The sequence below is a fragment of the Manis pentadactyla genome, chromosome 2, assembly GCF_030020395.1.
Source record: "Manis pentadactyla isolate mManPen7 chromosome 2, mManPen7.hap1, whole genome shotgun sequence".
In the NCBI taxonomy this organism is placed as follows: domain Eukaryota; kingdom Metazoa; phylum Chordata; class Mammalia; order Pholidota; family Manidae; genus Manis; species Manis pentadactyla.
In genome coordinates this window covers 202701556-202720269 of record NC_080020.1, presented here as the reverse complement: position 1 = coordinate 202720269, position 18714 = coordinate 202701556, and the positions used below count along the sequence as shown (strand labels likewise).

At 35.7% G+C, this 18714-nt stretch overlaps 1 long non-coding RNA gene across 1 annotated transcript in view; it reads right to left on the bottom strand.

Moving 5' to 3' along the window:
- The window catches only part of LOC130682607 (uncharacterized), a 208942-nt gene that overhangs the window by 103898 nt on the left and 86330 nt on the right, over positions 1-18714 (bottom strand). The window contains exon 2 of the long non-coding RNA XR_008995873.1: positions 3885-3984. This is a non-coding gene — a long non-coding RNA (uncharacterized LOC130682607). The remainder of the gene's footprint in view (positions 1-3884; positions 3985-18714) is intronic.

Below are 18714 nucleotides of genomic sequence, written 5' to 3'. Positions count from 1 at the left end.
TTTATATGGTGATAGGTGATAACTATACTTATCATGGTGAGGATTTAATAATATATGTAACTGATGAATCACTATGTTGTTCATTCGAAACCAGAAATCACATATACTGTTTCTGAAAATATTAATCCAATTGAAAGAAATGTTATCTGGATTCTAGAAAGGAAAAGTAAACCATTTATCTAAACTATATCTGGCTGGTAAAAACAGAATTCAAAATATCAAACATATCCACAAAGCAAGACACTTTTAAGTGAACTTGGGAACGAAAACTGGGAGTTTTGCACTTTAATAATATGAGCTATTCTTGGAAGGAAGTAGATCTCATCAAGGAATGGGTAGTAATGATTATAGAAGATTTCAGATTGCTGATTTGACTGAATCTGGTATAATCTAACATAATGTCATCCTCAGGAGTTTGCAGAGCAAGAACACCATCCCCTATATCATAGATATTTCTTTTAGAGAAGAGCACATTTGTCACATTTCAGAAAATGCAGTATTAAAACTCTGATTTATTTTGTCATCACTTCATAATCTTAAGTACTTGTATATTTTTACTAATCCCACTTAATTCAGTGAAGTAAAAACTGATTCTTCCCTCTTTTATTGCTTTCAAACAAAATCTGCCTCTTCCTTTCCCATTCTTGAAAACATTGCAAGAAAAATCATCCAAAACTTGAAAATAAGGGAAAAAGATAGAAAGCATATCCATCCAATGTTGTACAGAGGCAAAGACAGCCAGATATTCTCTAGCAGTATGATCTTTGTTCATTTCACTGTTTATGACTGATTAACGTTTCAAGACATAGTTAAATTACTAGTAAACTTATAGATTTTTGTATGGAGCAATGTAAATAATTTATTTCTAATGAATCATATAATCTTAAACATTAGACATTAATCAGTCTTGTGTCTAACTCAGCAATCTTATCCTCCTGTAAATATACTAGCTTTCTTTTAATCAGTTATGTCTTACTGGTTCCCTCATTAATTAATAATTTATGTAAAAACTTTCAAACTTTATGTTTGTAAAGCTATGATTTCAACTTTTTGAAAGTTATATTTTAACAGCATCTTGGGTGAAATTCATAACCCTCTGGTCACTCTCAGGCAGATAATTTTCAATTCAGTCTAGATGAAAACTATATTCTCTTGGCTAATTTAAATTTCCTCACCTCCCTCATCACTAGTCAGGCCAAAGTCTGAGACAAAGTGGGGCGAGGGGTTGGTCTGTTTTTAAGTCTTCCTACTTTTCCCTGAATGCAGTGTTTCATCCTCAACAGCACTAGAAATTCAGAGGAAAAATGGCAAAAGGTAGTCCTTTGTCTCTACTTAACTATCCCTGCTATAGTCTTTAGGGTGTTATGTTGTATGGCAGGCATGCAAACACTTATGCTCCCAATGGGATCTTGGTTGAGTTCTTTGATAGGTGTCATGGAAGAGCCTTGTACAACTCAGGTCCTTCCCATAAGAAATGCAGTCCTTCCTGATACCTTCCTATCCCATTCTTGAACATAATACCTCAGACGCACATCCTGCTTTATCCTTATGCAAAGTACTCTTGAGCAGTGTACCAAAAATATGGCTTAAACCCTTTGAAACATGGGAAACTCATGCATCTGTGTGTTATTCTATTTTCCATTTCTCAGATAAGTAGAGAGCAGACTTAACTGATTGAGAACATCTGTAACCAGGATAGAGGTTCCATCTCTCATTTCACAGTGATTCTTAGAAAATGATTCATTTAGAAGAAACTCTTCTTTTGGTCTGCATGGTAGGCAGAATCATGCTTCCCCAAAGATGTTCACATTGCAATTCCAAGAACCTATGACTATTACATGGCAAAGGGGAATTGAGGTTGGAGATACAAGTAAGGCTACTAACCAGCCGACCTTAAAATAGGGAGTTTATTCTGGATTACCCAGATAATCCTGGTGTAATCAAGCAAGGCTCCATGAACATAGAAGAGGGAGGCATAAGACTCAGTCAGAGCGCTGTGATGTGAGAAGTCTCAACCTATATTATTGGCTTTTAAGATTAGGAATAGGACCAGGAACCATGGGATGTGGAATGTGGGCAGTCTCTAGCATCTGGAAAAGGTTAAAAAAGTGGATTCTAGAGCTCCCAGAAAAGAATGCAGCCCTCCTGACACCTAAATTTAAGCAAATGAGGCCCATTTGGGACTTCTGAACTATAGAACTATAATAAATATATGCTGTTTTAAGTCACTAAGTTTCTGATGACTTGTCATGTCTGTGATAGAAAATTAATACAGCTTAAGCAGGCTTGAAGATCTCTCTCTTCATTCTCCCTTCCTGTCCACACAGTCTGACTATCCAAAGATTCCTGCATTCTTAGTCTTCTATTTACATAGGCAGTGGGAGAGAGGGGAGCTGATGCTTAGGGAATTTCCTCACCTTTAAAAAGTAAGACAGAGATAATGTAAAGCCTCTTAGTCTCTCTTTTGAAAGTGACAACCGTTATTTACATTTGGGGAATTTAGCTCCAATCTAAGATGATAGGAAACAATCTATGTAGCTAGACTAAATATGGGAAAAGGTGAAATTTTATCTAAAAACATGTTGCTAACATGCCCTTTGGCTATCAACAGCTCATGCTGGGTACTTGTTTAAAATACTTATTAATGAACCTTATTCCAAACCTGTCCAATCAGTATCTCTGGGCTGGAGGCCTGAAGTACGTTTTATACCTTCTGACACACAAAAGCTTGATAAACCCTGTCATACAGGAATAAATGTTTTCACTTCACTTCTATTATAGAAGCGTTAGACCCTACAAGAAAAGAAAAGCAGTTGTTTTTTTGAGCTTATAGTTACCTACTATTTCACTTGACAAATCAAAGACTAAGACCCAGAAGGGATATGTGATTTGACTAAAGACACAACATCTTGACTGACAAAGTAGGAGCTAGATGATCCTTTGCCTTCTAATCCCAAAAACTTTTATTTTTATTTGAAGTTATCTCTTTTGAAATCAAAAGGGAACCACGCATTTAGAGGCAAACACCTTTACTACAGGCTTGTTTCATTTCCATAGTAGCTCTTTATTGTTAATTATTGGTGTTTCCATTCCATGCCATTTTACTCCCATTCCTCAACTTTCCAGGCAAAATAATTACATGGGCTCTCTCCTCTGTTTGGGTCTGCTGCTTTGTTTCTACGTTTATGGGGAGCACATTGAATTGCCTCTGGACAGGATACTTGGCAATATTCAACTATCTCAGATTTCTGCTTCTGCCATAGAGAGTGTTTTACAGTAGTCACCACTGAATTTTCTGTTATAAGAAGTTAAAAGGTTTGCTTTGATCTTAGAAGCCTGTCATTAAAATTCCTGCCACCTGGCAAAAACTTGCAAGGTTTGCTTCTCAGCACTAAGCACTAGGAAATTTAGTCAATTAGACATGGTTTGTTTTTCCTCAGGATGAGTTTTCTTCTTTGAAAGACTCCCCAGAAGAATGAACTAATAAGATTTCAAGGAAAGGAAAATTCAGATCTGGAGTGAAAGTGGACAAAGGTATCATTATACATGAAAGGGTTATAGGCCAGTCTTAGCATTACAGTTCAGCACTCAGACACCAAGGTTAACTTTTCAAAGTGAAGCAATGTTTTTGGCACTTAAACAGACCTAACTGCTAAAGCAATCGCAACTCGCTTCCTTCCTTTTTGTGCTTTCTCCTTGGATGTCCTATGCAAACCAAACACGGTCTTTTTCCATTAACTTTAATATTCACTGAGAAAAACATCACCCATTATGCCTCCCTGTGGTACTACCCTCAGAAATCAAACACCCATTTCAGTTGCCAATGGTTCTTGTAACTCTGTATTAATCCTGAACAGGATTGAGGATTCCAGGAAATATCCTACCTGGTGTAGGGTTCTTCAAGCTTTCAGAGCCCCTCTTCCCTGGCAGTTTGGATAACTCATTTTTATGATTTTCTTTTGTAGAAACTGGGGACCTTTCTCACTGTATAAAATAAACAAAAAACCAGTGAGTGGAAAAATGCAATCATTAATTGCATCTCATATCATATATACATTCATATGTTATAATCATAAATTATCTATGTTCAATTATATGATTGTGTATGAACATGGTTCTATTTTGTTTTCTAGTTTACTCTAACATGGTTATTTTGGTGAACTTTCCAAATAAAGATAAAGAAGCATATTCAAAATGTAATACCTTCTCCTCAACATGCTTTATGTGCACATTAGTTCAATCACTTTTCCTTCTCCACTATATTTAATCAATCATGAGATCCTCTCAACCTTCGAAGATATCTCAAATTTTCTTCCTTTCTCTTAGGTTTTCTTACACAACCATTTACTAACAAATACACCTGGATTTCAGCAGCATCTCCTAGTTTATCTCCTTTATCTTGAATATCTGCCATCATCTCCACACCACTGCCCAATGACTGTAGTTAAGATGCTAAATAGAAGGAAGCATCCCTTCTCTTTGAATGCCACATCAGAATGCTTCAAGGTTGGATATTATCTGGCCCCGCTGTAGCTAATTTTTTTTCTATCTCATTCTAGTCATGCTCAGATCTTTCATCCAATGTGTCCCACTGTGCTTTGCTTCAACTTCTTTGCTGAAAACCTTAAATGTTGTTATCTGCTAAACAAGTCAGCATTAGTTTTCAAGATTTCATATGAAACTTTCTTTAAACATTTCTCATCTACTTCTTTCTTTCTGAAACCAGTTTTACTTATAATAAATAAATCCATTAACATCATATTTTCTTACATTTGTTGTCTCATTGCTATTTCTTGGACCCTATTTACAAAGATTTTTGAGATTTTAAGTATAAGAAACTTAATTTGGAAATTCATGCTTTCAGTCATTGTATTTATCCTTCCATATTATCCAACTAAAAACATTGGGAAAATTATACTGAACAATAGATAGCACGGGATTGTGATCTCTGAGAAACAGAAAACAAATGGTATGTACCCTAAGAGAAAAATCTCCCTAGAGAAAAATCTGTGGACTGAAGCACAGGGAGGGGAAGCCAAACAGAGCTTGGCAGTCTTCGCAAGTTGAGGGAACGAAGCAAAGGATTTGGGGAGATCAAGGCAGCTAGGATCAATAAGATAAGGTATCAGACAGGAATGAGCCATGTAGAAAATCCCTGGAGATCTGCAAAGAGTTCTTTTTGAGTCTTCAGCTAAGTTCTGATCAGCTCATGTATGTGAAGAAACTACCCAAATACAGAGAAAGGGTTATTACATAAGATCAGGCAGAATACAGCCTGGGAAAATAATTCAAAATGCACCACAGACCTAAATGTAAGAGCTAAAACTAAAACTTCTGGAAGAAAACTTGTAAAATACCTAAGTGATCCTGGGTTAGGCAACAATTTCTTACCAAAAAAAAAAAAAAAAAAAACCACAGAAACTACAAACCATAATAGGAAAAATTCAGCAAACTGGACTTCATCAAATTTATAGACCTTTACATTTCACAAGTTACTTTTACAAAATGAAAAGGCAAGTCACATGCTGGAAGAATACTTTCGGAAAATGACAAAATATTTGCATCCAAAATATATAAAAAATTATTTAACTCAATAAACAATAAAACAACCAAACTTTTTTTAAATGGCAAAAGATTTAAAAAGACACTTCAATAAAGAAAATATATGAATGGGAAATTAACACATGGAAAGAATCTCACATAATTTGTGATTAAGGAAATACAAATTAAAACCACAAAGAGATATCACTACACATACACTAGAATACCTAAAATGAGAAAGACAGATCAGACCGAATATAGATGATGATATGGAACAACTTCAAGTCTCAAACATTCTGTAAGAGTAAAATGCTAAAAACAACTTTGGAAAATGGCTTGGCAGTTTCTTAAAATTATAAAAATGCACCTAAATATGATCCAGCCATTCTACTCCTAGATAATTACTAAGGAAAAATAAAACCCTATGTCTTCCCCCACCCCTTTAATATTCCTAAATGTTTATAGCAGCTAGATATATAAATGTCAAACACTTGAAATAACCCAAATGTCCATCAACTGGTGATTGATTGATAAACAAATTATGATACAATCTAACAATGAAATTCTACTGAGCAATAAAAAAGAAAGAATGGCAGACACATGCTGACCCTAAGGACTACCTACTCCTTTCTGGTTTTCCTCTCCTTACATGTTTTCCTCTTCTCCCATATGTTGCCTTCTCATACCAAGACATCATGAAAATTAAATAGAGTAATATACCTTTACTCTTGAGTAGGAATACTAAATATCAAAAAGATGTTAGATTTTAATAAATGAATCCATAAATTCCAATAAAATTCCATAAAACCTCACAGCATGTCTTACTGAATTGAAGCTGATTTTTAAATGTATAAGAAAAAAATCACCAAAGAGAATCAGAATTCTCCTGAAGAAAAACAAATTGTTGATACTACTCTACAAGCATAAAAAAATAACAAAAAGCCATTAGGGAACTGGTACAAGGCATAATTAAACAGCAGAATAAAATAAAGAGCCCCAAAGAAGACCCATGCATATAGAAATTATAATACAATTTATTTACAACAGAATTGGCATTGCAGATCAATTGGAAAAACATGGTGCTTTCCATAAATGATACTGAGACAATAGATTTTCCATATGGAAGTAATGTAGTAAGATCTTAGGTCATACCATCAACAAATCCCAACTGGATCAGAGATTCAAATATTAAAGGAAAAATTAAAAACCAGTTATAAGTCACTAGAAGAAAATATATGGCTGTCAGAGACATAAGGAAGGACTGATTAAACTGTTAAAAAATAAGAGCAAAAATATACACCATGAAGAATATATACATATGTAATATGTATATATTCAATTACATTAAAACAAAGGAGATCTACTCATTAAAAGACTCCATAAAAAAGTAAAAGTTCAAGCAACAAAGTGGAAGAACATTAGAAAACACATAAATTACTAATATAATTAATTTTTAAGTAATTCCCACAAATCAGTAAGGACAAACAACCCAAAAGAAAAATTCAAGAGATGTAAGAGGCAGAAATGAGCCATTACATTGATTTAATCCATGATTTTGATTCAGTTTGAAAAACACTATTATAGACCAGATGACTCAGAAATTTGAAGAATTAGTGTCAACAGAAATATACTGTCTCTTTATACTGTATATTATTGTTCACTTGCAATGCCAGAATATAGATAATATTTCCAAAATCATTTTTTAAGTTTCAAAAGCCACAAGATTGATATATGTGTATTTTTAAAATATGTAATAAAATATTCAACACTTGTTTCATTCTTCCCTGCCTTTGCTACATCCCCAGAAATAGCTTTTGTACTTGGTGCATGTGAATTGCTACATTCTGAATGTAGCTTCCTTTCCCTTGGCAGATGTGGATCATGACAGCTGAGTACTGAGTACAGATGTGGCTTCAAATCCTCAACATAGCACTTAAGAAGGCCCCTACCGATCATCAGATTTTATATGAAAGATACATTCTATTGGCCATTCTGGAAGTTCTGCTATCAAATGATATTGTGACTTAGCAAGTATCTCTTTTGTGCATCATTTTTTCAGAGAACAATGTAGCTAATTACATCTATCTCCCAGGATTGTTGTGAACAGTACATGAAATAAATTGCCAGGAATAGCTCAACTTGTTATACAATAGCTGATTAATGTTAGCAGAATGAATCCATACAAATATGGATAAATGGTACTAAGTTAAAAAAAAAAGTTAACTTAAAACTTGAGAACACTATAATTTTAGGACTTCTCCCTCACTTTATTTTTTACTTTTATTTGTGGTAAAATACATGTAACACAAAATTTACTATCTCCACCATTTTTAAGTGTACAATACAGTAAATCATATTCACACTGTTGAGCAACCAATCCTAAGATTTTTTCATCTTACATAACTGAAATTCTATACCCTTTAAGTAATAAAGTCCCATTAGCCTTCTCCCAGCCCCTGACAATCACCATTCTACATTCTGTTTCTATGAATTTGACTATTATGCAAATCTCATATAATTGCAATCACGCAGTTTTTGTCTTTTTGTGACTTGCTTATTTTACTTAGCATAATGTCCTCAAAATTCATTCATGTTGCAGCATGTCAGAAGTTCATTCCTTTTCAATAATACTCTGTGGTATACACACAGCATAGTTAGTTTATTCATTCATCAGTTGATGGACACATGGGTTGCATCCACCTCTTGGCTATTGTAAATGATGCTGCTATGCACATGCATGTACAGATATCTCTCTTTGAGATTCTGTTTTCAATTATTTTGGATACATACCCAGATTACTGAATTATATGATAATTCTATATTTAACTTTTGAAGAACCACCATATTGTTTTACATTCCCACCAACAGTGCACAAGGGTCTCAGTTTTTCTACAAATCCTCACCAACATTTGTTATTATCTCTTGTTTTTTTATGGGTATGAGTTATACTTCAATATACTTTTGATTTTCATTTCCCTAATGATTAGTGATGTTGAGCATCTATTTATATGCATGTGGGCCATTTGTATGTTCTTTTTGGAGAACTGTCTATTCATATTCTTTGCCTATTTTTAAAAAATCTCAACTTTATATATGTTTAAAGGTTTTTAAATTTTTTGTGAAAGACTATTGTTTTTAGAGTAGTTTTAGATTCACAGCAAAATTGAGAGATTTGCCACATACTCCATTCCCCCACACATGCATAGCTTCCCCCAATTATCAATATCTCTCACAAGGGTGGTATATTTGTTACAACTAATGAACCTAAATTGACACATCATTATCCCCCAAAGTCCATAGTTATACCTTAGAATTCACTCTTGTCGTACATTCTGAATTTGGAAAAATGCATAATGACATGTATCAATCATTATAGTATCATAGTATTTTCACTTTCCTAAACATCTTCTGTGCTGAACCTATATATTTCATCCTCCCACAGGTCTCCCAGTTCTTGGCCACCACTGACTTTTTTATTCTCTCCATAGTTTTACCTTTTCCACAATGTCATATAGTTGGAATCATACAGTATATAGTCTTCAGATTGGCTTCTCTCCCTTAGTAGTATGTATTTAAGGTTCCTCTATGTCTTTTCAAGCCAGGATAGCTCATTTATTTTAGCACTGAATAATATCCCATTGTCTGGATGTACCACAATGTATTTACCCATTCACTTACTGAGGGATATCCTGGTTGCTTCCAAGTTATGACAGTTGTGAATAAAACGACTAAAAACATCCACATGCAGGTTTTTGTGTGGACATAAGTTTTCAACTCCTTTGGGTAAATATCAAGTAGTATGCTCGCTGGATCATATAGAGTATGATTGGTTTTGTAGGAAACTGCCAAAGTATCCGTATCATTCTGCATGCCCACCAGCAGTGAATAGGAGTTCCTGTTGCTCCACATTCTTCCCAGCATTTGATATTGACAATGTTCTGAATTTTGGCCATTCTAATAGTTGGGTAGTGGTATCTCATTGGTTTAATCTGCATTCCTGAAGACATATGATATGAATCACCTTTTCCTGTGCTGATTTTCCACCCACATACCTTCTTTGTGAGAAGCACGTTAAGATCTTGGGCCCATTTTTAAATCAGGTTGTTTCCTTAATGTTGAGTTTAAAAAGTTCTTTGTATATTTTAGATAAGTCCTTTATCAGACGTGTCTTTTACAAAAATTTTCTCCCAGTCTGTGGCTTGTCTTCTCATTCTTTTGATATTGTGTTTCACAGAACGAAATTTTAATTAAGCCCAGCTTATCCGTTTTTTTCCCCCATGGATCATGCCTTTGGTGTTGTATATAAAAAGCCATCCCAATACCCAAGATCATCTAGGTTTTCTCCTATGTTATCTTCCAGGAGTTTTACAGTTTTGCGTTTTACATTTAGATCTGTGATTCAGGATTTCACTTTGTATCATAAATTTCAAAAACAAAAACAAAACAACTCCTCAGCTAAGGAATTAGCTGAGCTTTTCTGAAATTCTTAAGATAAAAAATGTGCATTTGAAATGTTGTACAATACTTTTCAGAAGCTCAGATATATAAAGTTTAGCTATTAGGAAGATGTGTCCTCCTTCCTCAGACCTCTGACTTTCTTCTGACTCCTGTATCTCAGGACTCCATAATGTAGCACACTAATGTAACTAAAAGGTAGAGACAACTTTTCATAAAGTTAGAAGAGAGAAATGTAGGTGTTCTAGAGGTATTGTTTTCAGAGAAATCAGCCATGAGGTATGATGTAAAAATATTTAAAACTTAAAATGGGAGAAAGAAGAACAAGAAAATATCTTTAATGATGAAAATCTAAAAGTTAAACTTCCCTGATGAGAAAAAAAGTAAAATATTTTTGTGTGATATTATGATGAACACTGATTTATTACTGAATGTTGGATGTGATTCCCCCTTGTGTTCTGCCATTGTATATATTAACATTGTTTCCTATACATTATTTATGGCCAGGACCTACCTTTGTATCACCTGTGTGATTAAAGTATTAAAGAGGAATGATATGACAGATCATGATAATTTAATATTATGTTTAAGTATCAGGTCATCAGGGCCAAAAGAATCATACAAAGATTAATTTCCCTCACAGTGTTCTTCTTTGATTTGTACAATAAGTTTTCCAGCTACAAGAACATTGGGGAGAGACAAAGAAAAGGCCAATATTGTTGTTAGGTCTTTTATCTGCCAGGCAAATCTAATTATTTTATTCTAATACAAAAACATAAATGAAGAGCCTCTATTTAGTTCTACCACTGCCAACAGTGGCTGTTTCTTAAAAGATACAAAGGGCAAGAAGTACAAGTGAGGATTGGTGAGTGTTGCAATTGGCCATCTGATTTTTAAGGGAGAATCATAAATTAGAACTATTAAATAGGGTGGAGTCCGTTAGCCATCTCATGGATAGGAGCAAGGACAATGATGACACTGCCATTTTTTAAAGGATCTGCGTTGACTGTGTTAACCCGTTCTAGCCCTGAGCCTCACAGTAAAGGCTGGACCCATCTGATTCTTCCTCCTCATTGCCACTCCATACCAAGGATGAATGAGGATAGCCCTTGCCTGGCCACGCATCAGTTTCAGTAGAACGTGAGGGCTCAAGAAGAGGTACGAGACTGTGTGAGGAGGGAGGGGCAGGGCGAAGGGGCAGGTAGGATGGGCAAGTAGCGGGGGGAGGAAACAATGAAAGACTGGGAGGGGTTAGGAAATTGGAAAAGTCATAAAAAGCTTGTTTTCATGAAATCCCCTACCCTTAGCTGATCCCTAACTGTATAAAAGGAAAGATAACAGGTTTTCTTTTTCTTTCACATTTTGTTTACTGTTTTACAGTTTTGCAAACACTTTAACAAAATGGGGGTAAGTAGGATGAGGATACAGAAGATTAACAAGATCGTTATCCAAGGCTCAACCCCTCCAACTAAAATGATAGAACTCTAGCCCCCATTCAGCTTTAAGGAGGTATTTTAAACCCAGATCCCATTTTTTTGTACTGAAGTGGTATCAACTGCTCACCGCACTGTGACTCAGGCTGCTTAACACCTTAGGTAATGGCACTATTTGGCAGGTGCTTGGCTGAACAGAGAAACTGAGCTTTCCAGGGCTCAAGCACGGCTGTCCAACATTGTGTAGTTGACAGAAATTTTCAATTTCTGGCATTCTGCCACGCTCAGAAGAGTGCTCAAACATTCTCCCTCTATCTGACACAGAGTCCAAGAACCCAAGGAGGCCATTCCTGGTACTCCTGCTCCTTTGTCATCCACTCTTTCACTGTTCTCTGAGTTCCACTACTAATATTAACTTCATTTTCCTGGAACTGTTGCTACTGTTATTGCTTGAGGTTATGGTCATCCCTTTAGTAGGTCCAAAGTACTTCATTTGATCTTCTTAAGAAGTTTGTGGAGTGACTGAGCTACTGGTATTAATATCCTTTCATAGATTTGAACATCAAAGCATCGAAAGACCTAGTGATGCTTGTAAACATCAAATAGTTTACAAAATGAGACAGCAAATGAATAGAGGAGTAAATAAATGAATGACTTGTCCAGTGCAGCAGAGATGTAACTCGATCTTAGGCTTCCTAGCACTTAGCCCATTCACCTCCCTTTCATACAGAGAAATCTCCTCTTGTTCAAATGTAAATTGCATGACATCTCAAGTGATTGTGTGAGAAAAAAAAAGAATTTGTAGTACATCATTAAGTTCATAATATGTTTTATCATTACATCCCCTATATCCTTTTATTATTGGATAACACATGCTGAGCAGGTATCAGCTCCATTTCAGGACAAGAAACTGAGGCCCAGAAAGGGCAACTTGCCCAAGTGAACACAGCTAACAGGTGCTGGAGCTGAGACTTGAACACAGACCTGATTCTAGATCATATGTTTTTTCAGTAAATCAAAGCTCAGGCCTTCTCAGCTTGCTTTCCTCCAAACAGAATACTTGTTTTATGTGTAAGAGAGACTTGAAATGTTTCAAATGACTTTGAATCCTTTGTAAAATTGGACATATGTACATGACAACGCTCATATTGATCCCCTTGTCCTTGTGCTTCCACCCCACAGACATTGTTGCTGGATAAACCAGTTCAAAGAAGTTATCATTAAAATGTAGAAGCTAATAGCCAGCAAGACCATGTCAGCCTGGGATATAGATTCAGTCACGTCACTGAAGTCTGCTGGAAACATGACACTCATGACAAGTAGAAATTTTATAGCCCCCATTTTCCTTTGCTGACATTACAAATGTAAAATTTTTCATTTCCCCAGAAGTTCATCTGCTAGATCTCTGCTTCTGAGGCTACAAATTTAGTATCCTTCTGGCAGCAGGGAAGAATCTGGCACAGACCAGGGGGCCCGTTAGTCTCACATAGGGAGAACTTATCCCAGGACAAAGAAGCCATCCCTACCCCCCCCACCCATATTACCCCCCTACACATGCACCATATGCACTTGCCCCCCCAAGTCCAAGGACATGGTCTGAAAGTGGATTACTTATCATACTATCAAGAATGTAAGAAGATGAGCAGCTTCACATGAAACAAAGGAAAATTAGGCAGGAATATATTTACTGTGTATGATAAAACACAGTAAGATAAATCCAGGGGATTGGAAATAAATGCTACCATGGATAGAAATCACTACAACTCACTAAAACATAGCTGAGAATTTGTCAGTGAGAACTAAGTCAGCTTATTTGTCCACATCATCACAAACACTATTGAGGAAGTAGCTATACTGGGTAAGAGAGAGGTGAGACAAAGAAAGAAAAAAAGAGAGAGAAAGAGAGCTCCCTTCTTTATTCCTTTTTCTTGTCACCTGCTGTCCCAATAGGAGCCTGTTTAAGCTTGAAGACCCAATTCAACACTCAACCAAACGAACGCTTCTCATTCCTCCAGGAAGAACTATTTGTTATCATTCTCCCCCAGTATGGATGGGACTATACATATCTTCTTTGCTGCTTTATCCTCTACACTCCTAAAGTGTCAGGCACATAGTAGGGGCTCAATAATTATAACTGAATTAATCAGTTAGTCTCCTTTCTGTGTTCCCTTTCTCATATATTGCCTCAGATTTTGTTCTTCCCGCCTCACTGAATTGCTGACTTTTTGAGAGGTAAGAGGAATCAGGATCTACTCACTTTTTGTAGCCCAACATTTATCACAGCAGTTCTATGGAAAACCAGTTCTATAGATGTTATTTGGAGAAAACAGAAATAAATTATGTCAAAAGTAATTTGATTCTAACATTCCATTATACTGAGAAAACAAGTTCCTATAAAGCGTGGTGCTTTAGAACGGTATAATCTAGGTGAGAAGCAAGAGGAACACCAATTAAATGGCTGGAGACATTATGCAATGCAGGCCATTGAACTGTAATTAGGCACTTGTTATTTCGTACCTTGTCATATTTCAACTGAGTCAGTGGGAAACAAGGCTCAGTCATATAAGTATTTTAAATAAATTGGACACAGTTTGTGTTCCTAGAAAGGAATTTTTTATATGGAGTCTATTTCTTTATATCTCATTTGCCGTACTCCTCAGTCTCTGTTCTGATTAAGTCTAAGTACACTTTTATTTCAAATTAGCTCTTGAGTCAACAGGAGTTTCTTGCTACTGCAGCAATCACCTGGCAAGCAGCCATCCAAATGAAGTGAGAGAGCTGTAACTCACAACTTACAGCAGCTAGTTGCATTGCCTCTGAATAAAGAGCCTGATAATCAGCAAAATTTTAGGGAGTGCAAGATTTCAAGCCATCAGCAATTCATATGCTTTTCTATTTCCCACTTCCTAGGTTGGTGTATTCCTACCTGTCATGATAAATATACTACAAGCCAGGTCCCCCAGAGTGATAAACTTTCAGATAACTTGGGAAGTCAGAACACTGGAAGAAAAGTGATGCACTTAATTAAAAAAAGGTTTATTGTGGCCAATAGTCCCAACAATTGAGGTGCTCTCAGAAGACAGCTCCCAGGGGGTATTCATGTTGGTACTCAAACCCAAATTCACAGGCGGACTTGCACTCAGTACCCAGCATTTATTGATGTACAATTGAAACCCACATGACATCTGTAAAATGTGTAATTTTCCAAGGACAGCTTCATGAGCATGTGCAGTGGGAGGTATAGTTGTCCAGGGTCCCACACGTGGTTTAAAGCTGTATCGCTACCATCTTAAAGATCCTAATGCATTTTGAATGAAAGGCCCCACATTTTTTTTTTCCACACTGGTCTCTACAATTACTTTGATAACCCTAGACAGGGAAAAGGGCAAACCATCATGGACTTTTTGTGAAGACTGAGCAACCCCTTACTATTTGGTCAGAGGATTAAAATTCCTGACAGCAAATAATCCAGATATCGGAACACTGTGCCGGACTTAGGACATTAATCACCGTGAAGATCTGCTCAGCTGCAGAGGACTTGCACACACTCTCCACCTACACTGTGCTCCTACATTCTCCTCCTAGAAAAACTGCTTTATCAGGATGGCGACTGCTGCAAACTTGAGATAGTTGCTTTCAGGCACAAAGTTGTTTAGCTCATTATTACCCTCAGAACAGTTCAAGCAAAAGTGTGGAACTGATGATGCAATTTTGGATTCCCACTCTTCACCCTATACCCCACTATCCCACTACTGTTACCAAGTCCTTATTCTCCCTCTTTATCCACTTACCCCAGGTGTTCACTGTTTTTATCTTCTTTAACCACTCATCAAAATGTTCTTTCAGTAAAGTGTCTGATAAACCATTTCACACAGAATTGATAAATATATTAGATTATACATCTAAAGTACATAGAACAGAGTCTGACACACAGTCAGCATTTAATAATAAGTACTAGCTGTTATTTTTATTGTTATTAGTATTATTGTGGTTATTAAAATGTGTATCTTCTGAGGGATACACATATGTCTTAAAGTGGAGTGAGTACGGAGTAGTTGAAAAATGTTGGAAGCCAGGAAGGCCTTGGTTTAGATCATGTATCAGCTAATTCATATCTAAGCCTCAATTTCTTCAATGGTACAAAAGAGGTTAATACCCACCTTGTGAAATTTTCATGAAGTTTAAATGAAGAATATAAAGAAAATGGGTAGCACAATGTCTGACTCATGGGAGGTGCTCACCTAGAGTAAGCTTCCATTCACAATTACTCCTGTCTATAAGAGCATTAGCATTTTTGCAGGGAACAGAATTATCAACTCTGGGAAGGCTAAGGAGGGAAGAAGGTATTATCCTAGTGGCAGAGAAACCATTAAAACATTTTCCCCTCACCACTCAGACCAAACTTCCTCCAAGAGGTCTTCCGTGTTAGGCTTCCATGGAGCCCTATACTTCATCTGTCGTACAAGGACACAGTGTTGTGGATGATTTTTCCCCGGTCTAAAACTCCTGCTTAATAATAAGCTTCCTGAAACTAGGAAATACATCTGCCTTTGTAGTCTATATGACTACAGCAATGTTTCCCATACCAAATCCTCTTCCAGAACCTTGTCACTTCCTCATTTGATAAGTATTAGCTGTTATTTTTTTTTTAGATGATGGTGGTGGTATTCAGTACTTATGCATCTAAACTCTTTTAAGTATCTGAGAAATTAAATCAGGAAATAAGTACATTAAATGACCTGTCTCCTCAACTGTGAGCTCTAGATGATCCTGGAATGCTTGTAACATTCTTATTCAGCATTATATGTCTGGAGGCCTTTACCTTGTAGATAATTTATAAATGTTTGTTGAATTATTGAGAAAAAGGACATCCAGAATGATAGCATCAGCTATTATCACAGACAAAAAGCATTAGTTAAAAAAAAAAAATTTCTGAAAAGTTTGTCCATCTGGAGGGCAGAGTTATTTATTTCTCCAAAATTTTACGGTTCAACAAAAGGTAGTATTTTTCAGAGGGAACTCAGTTTCTAGACTGTCAGGGCTAACAGTGGCCAACAAGAGTATCGATGGGTCTAGCATAGACTTAGGGATGGAAATCCTTCCTCATTTTTTGCCCATCTGAGCCTTATCATTGTAGTAACACTAGCAGTCAATCAAAGCTCAATGATTACTGCCATTTGTAGTCTTTTAGTCAGTTTTTAAAACATCTGAGTATTTTACACTGTGTTTTCACACTAAAAACTAAAATATGAGAAAAATATTCTGATACTACTTACTTGAAATTTAAGAAAAATATATGTAAATATAGACACAAATATAAAAGTTACACATATATGTAATTTATATATGTAAGTATATATGCTCTATAGGTAAATAATATATGCATATGATCATTGGATGGAAAGAAATAGAAAATATAATTTCTAATGTCAAACACCAACAAACCTATGCTTCTAGACCTGTCAGTTCCAGCACATACTGCTATTTCTCCTGGGAATTAGGCTTGGATAGATATTTATTTAAAAGGATTTTCAGATATACACTTGTTTCAAAAGGGGACATTATTTCAGACTGATTTCCAGGGTAAACACACAACATCAAAACATGCCACTCGGCTTATCTACTAAACAAGAGAAAAATTTTTCTTTCCATGTTAAAGCCCATCTCCATAACCTGCTTAGCATCGCTATTTGTATAAACATGATGGTGGCTTTTTATTTTTTCTTGGTAAGTTTCATTTCATAGTGGAGCTTAAAACAGCATATTTAGGAAATATGAAGTCAGCAGTCACTAAGAGGTTATGCACACAACTATAGACAGTTAAGCCAGAATATAGGGTGCTAAGCCAGAAAAAGTCAGTTTGACAAAAAGAACAATCAAACAGAAAAGAATGTGAACAATTCTGTGGGGTTTTGTTTGCTTTTTGATTTGGAGAGAGAGCATCAAGAATAGATTAACCATGTAAAGACTATTTGGAGACCTGACACAAGAGGAAAGTTCCTGAAGTATACCTTGAAAATTATTGTATCAACAGCAATGAAATTTCTTGGAACAGCTTTGGGAGTCCCATCGAATGGCCTTGCTACTGATTATTATGACAGCTTAACTGCCCCTCATAGCCAAATCTCAAACAGCATGTGGATAAAGCATAAATTTAAATGACAGTTTATAGATTGGGGTTAAAAGAAATCAGATGTATGGTTCTTCTTTGGATTTATTAGCATTATCACATGCATGTAGAGTCCAAATATGAGGAAAATAGAAAACTCCCAGAAAGGAAGATGAAATGACAAAAGGGGGAAAAAAAAGACAATAAGAAAGAATATCAGAACATTTCCATGAGTCACAAAGAATAAAAAGGACTGCATATAAGGATTTGAAATGTGAAGAACCCAGGTAAAGGGTTAGACAGGTTACCTTTAAATGTATAAAGATTTCCCAATGGCAAACCTTAATATTCCAAGTATGTGAAATGCCTTCAAATTTAAATGAAATGCTCTTCTTCATTCAGTTTGGAATTAAACCCAGGCAATCATCAATTGGTGTGAGATCAGGACTAAGATTCTAGCAGATCAGTAAAGTTCCCTGTACCCTTTCTCAGTAAGCTACTGAAGGATGAGATTCACCAAAGCAAGGAAGAAAGAATAGTAAGATTCATGGGCAGAGGCTGGCAAGCAACCAGTCACGATGAGGTAGGAAGATGGGAGTGCTCCAGAAGGGATGGCTCCAGGAAAAGATTTGAAATAATTGATTACTTACATGAATATGTAGGAAATAATACTTTGTTGGAGACACTGGTAAATATTAGTGAAAAGGAAATAGAATAAGAAGGGATCAATTATACAAAGCAACTATTATTTCCAGGAAAAACCAAAAATTAAGAAATAAATACTGTCATAGTATGTTTGTCTCAGGACTGAATAAAACATGATTAGTCTTTAATCATGTATTAAATCACTGAAAATTAATATAAACAAATGGTGTTATATAAAAATATTAGAAAAGTAGAGTAGTGTAATATGGTGGGATAGAAACATGACATCAAATCTTCCATATTCTAAACTAAATAAATAATGTCTAAATTTGGTAAATCAAGACTGAATAGAATAAACATATTCTCTAGAAATGATTAAGATTGAAAATAGATTTAATTATCTATTAATTGATTTAGGTATACTTTTTCAAAAAATAGTGGCTTAAACAAGTGGGGTTTTGGTTTTTGTTCACATAACAAGAAATCCAGAAGCAGTCAATCAGGGCCAGGGCTGAAATTTCTGTGATCCTC